This window comes from Lontra canadensis, unplaced genomic scaffold (genome assembly GCF_010015895.1).
Source record: "Lontra canadensis isolate GAN:19392208 unplaced genomic scaffold, GSC_riverotter_1.0 scaffold4, whole genome shotgun sequence".
NCBI lineage: Eukaryota > Metazoa > Chordata > Mammalia > Carnivora > Mustelidae > Lontra > Lontra canadensis.
Genome location: NW_022630998.1, coordinates 54,935,791 through 54,938,350, shown reverse-complemented (window position 1 = coordinate 54,938,350; position 2,560 = coordinate 54,935,791). Strand labels below are relative to the sequence as shown.

At 50.1% G+C, this 2,560-nt stretch overlaps 1 pseudogene; it reads left to right on the top strand.

The window, feature by feature from the left end:
• The first annotated feature begins 879 nt into the window (after positions 1-879).
• LOC116863976 lies at positions 880-1,952 on the top strand (annotated as a pseudogene).
• Positions 1,953-2,560: the final 608 nt, after the last annotated feature.

Below are 2,560 nucleotides of genomic sequence, written 5' to 3'. Positions count from 1 at the left end.
GAAGTGTTCCCAATTTCCAGGGCTGTCTCCCACAGCTCCATGTGCTGACCCTCATCACATTACTTCTCACCTTATTTTGTGATCATCTTTTTACTTTGGTATCACCTTCCAAGTCGCAAGCTCCAGTGAAGGTTCCTGTGGCCCAATACCACGCAGGCACATAGTAAACACTCCAAACATCTTTGTTGAATGAACAAGTGAATGAGTAAATTAATGAATGATGATCCCTTATGCATTTTCCCACAAGCTCCAGATACACCAGGAGAGATATAATTATTCTCTCCCTATATCTTTAAGATTATGTTTCCACTCCCAGAGACTCATCTAGTCCAACATGGTCAGAAATATCTCAAGGCCCTAGTCCAAAACATTATCTAGATAAGCCCGTTATCATGATCTAAATGTATCTAGATGAGCCCAGGGGTATCCACCAAATTCAAGATTCTTGAGATCGGTGACAAAACCAGAGGCAGGCAACTCCTGGAACTGGTTCTTGTCTGAACTAATCTGGAAACTCACTTTGGTTCGGAACTTCTTACATTAACGCCAGGGTAAATGCGTTTTCAGTCTTTGTCCCCAGGGCTGAGGGGGTGAAGGGACTGTCCCCGCCACACACACACCGACGCCCCCATGCGTGAAGGCCTGGGATCCCACCTGGCCTGGGAGTGGGACCAGGGCTGCACGCACTCCTCATCCTCAGGTCTTGGACACACCGCCGGCTGCAGGGTCCCTGGCAAAAGGACGACCCTTCCAGACCTGGGCCAAGACCCGCCCGAGACAGGCGGTGCCGGCACTCTGACCCGCTGACCCGGAAGGGGAATTTCCAGTCCGCTTACCGGAAGTGAGTGTAGCACTTAGCAGAGGACCCACCAGGGATCCCCACGACCTGTGTGCAGCATCTACAGATTTGTCACCTTAGGAGTTTAGGATTTTCTGAGCTGAATACCTTTCCCGACAACAAGGGCAGAGCCGTACCTGATACCCGGAGCACATTCTGGAGGAGTTACTGAGTGACATGGTCTTGGCCCCATTCCCAGGTCGCAGGTCCCCAAGCCTCGCTGTGGCCCGTGAGCATCCCTCTCAGTTCTTTCTGAGTCCCTGCTTGGGCATCTCTGCTGTCTGCTCAAACTCAGACCCTGCTGAAAACCCGCTGAGGCGGCTGTTCGTGCCAGAGGAAGGTGAGTGCCAGCGGGAGGCTGGGAGGGGCTAGGACCAGGGCTATGGACCCCCATACACTTCTCAGTCTCTCCCTCCAGGTCACTGGTGCAACTGCTCAGAGTGGAAGTTCAAGGTTCCACCTTTCACCACCTTTTCCCAGGACTGCCAGGTCTTCCAGCTGATTGTCTTCTGCTTTAGGGACCCATGGCTGGTGGGGTCAGAAGCAGGGGATAGGACGTGGCCTGGGCAGCTAATAAGACTGCTAGACTAGGAGTGCTCTTGACAAGGCCATGACCAGCTCCATGAGGCTTGTGGTGAGCTGCCTGAAGGCAGGCTGGGTGGGGAGGAGAAGCTAGTTCTCTAGAGGGTAGATCAGTTCTCTAGGCCCAAAGGTTGGGGCAGTGCCAGATCTACTGGGTTGTGAGCCAGAAGCTACTTCCTGGCAGTGGTCACCCGCCAATGGCGAGGTCTCCATTATCAGGAAAGGAGGCATGTTTGACCAGATCCCTTTCCTGGCATATCTGATGGTCTTCACTGAAGGAAGTAGACACTCCCCAAGCTACACCCTCTGTTTCTTGGTAGGGGAGTCATGATCCCAGGGCCAGCTGTGGATCCAGAGGCTTATGATGCTCAAGGTTGTTCCCATGTGGCTCAAGGGCTCTGTTAGATACAGCCCTATTAGGGGATGCCTCCTTACTGGAGATCACTGTCAACCTGCACGTTTCCAACAGCCACCCACTCTCCCTTCCCTCCACCAGTACAAGGCCTACCTACAGAACCAGGTGGAGGAATGAATTTCTAAGTCACTGGGGAGGCCTGAGCCCTCACTCCTCATTGTATAGACCCCTTGCCCCTCACCTGGACCAATAAACTGATTCTTGCCATGGGCAAACAAAGAAAAACACCCTCAAATATAAAGCAAGGTATAGATAGTACTGGGAAGACCATACTGCGCTATTGTCCCAAAATATGATTCGCCAAAGATAACCGTTGTAAGAATATTTTAGAGGTTGATAGACAGTGAGACTGCAAGACAAATCCAGTTCACAGATGACCACTTACTATGTATATATGTGTGTGTATATATATATATATATATATATATATATTTAAAGTTTTTTTTTTTTAAGATTTTATTTATTTGACAGAGATCACAAGTGGGCAGAGAGGCAGGCAGAGAGAGAGAGGAGGAAGCAAGCAGGCTCTCTGCTCTCCAGGACCCCGAGATCATGACCCGAGCTGAAGGCAGAGGCTTAACCCACTGAGCCACCCAGGTGCCCCACAATATATATATATTTTAATATTTCTAATGGTTGCCCCAAAGTGAAAATCAGGAGGTTCATGTAACTGAAATATTTTCAAGCAGCTTTCAGGGTGGCAGAGAAGTAAATAGAGTGTCCCA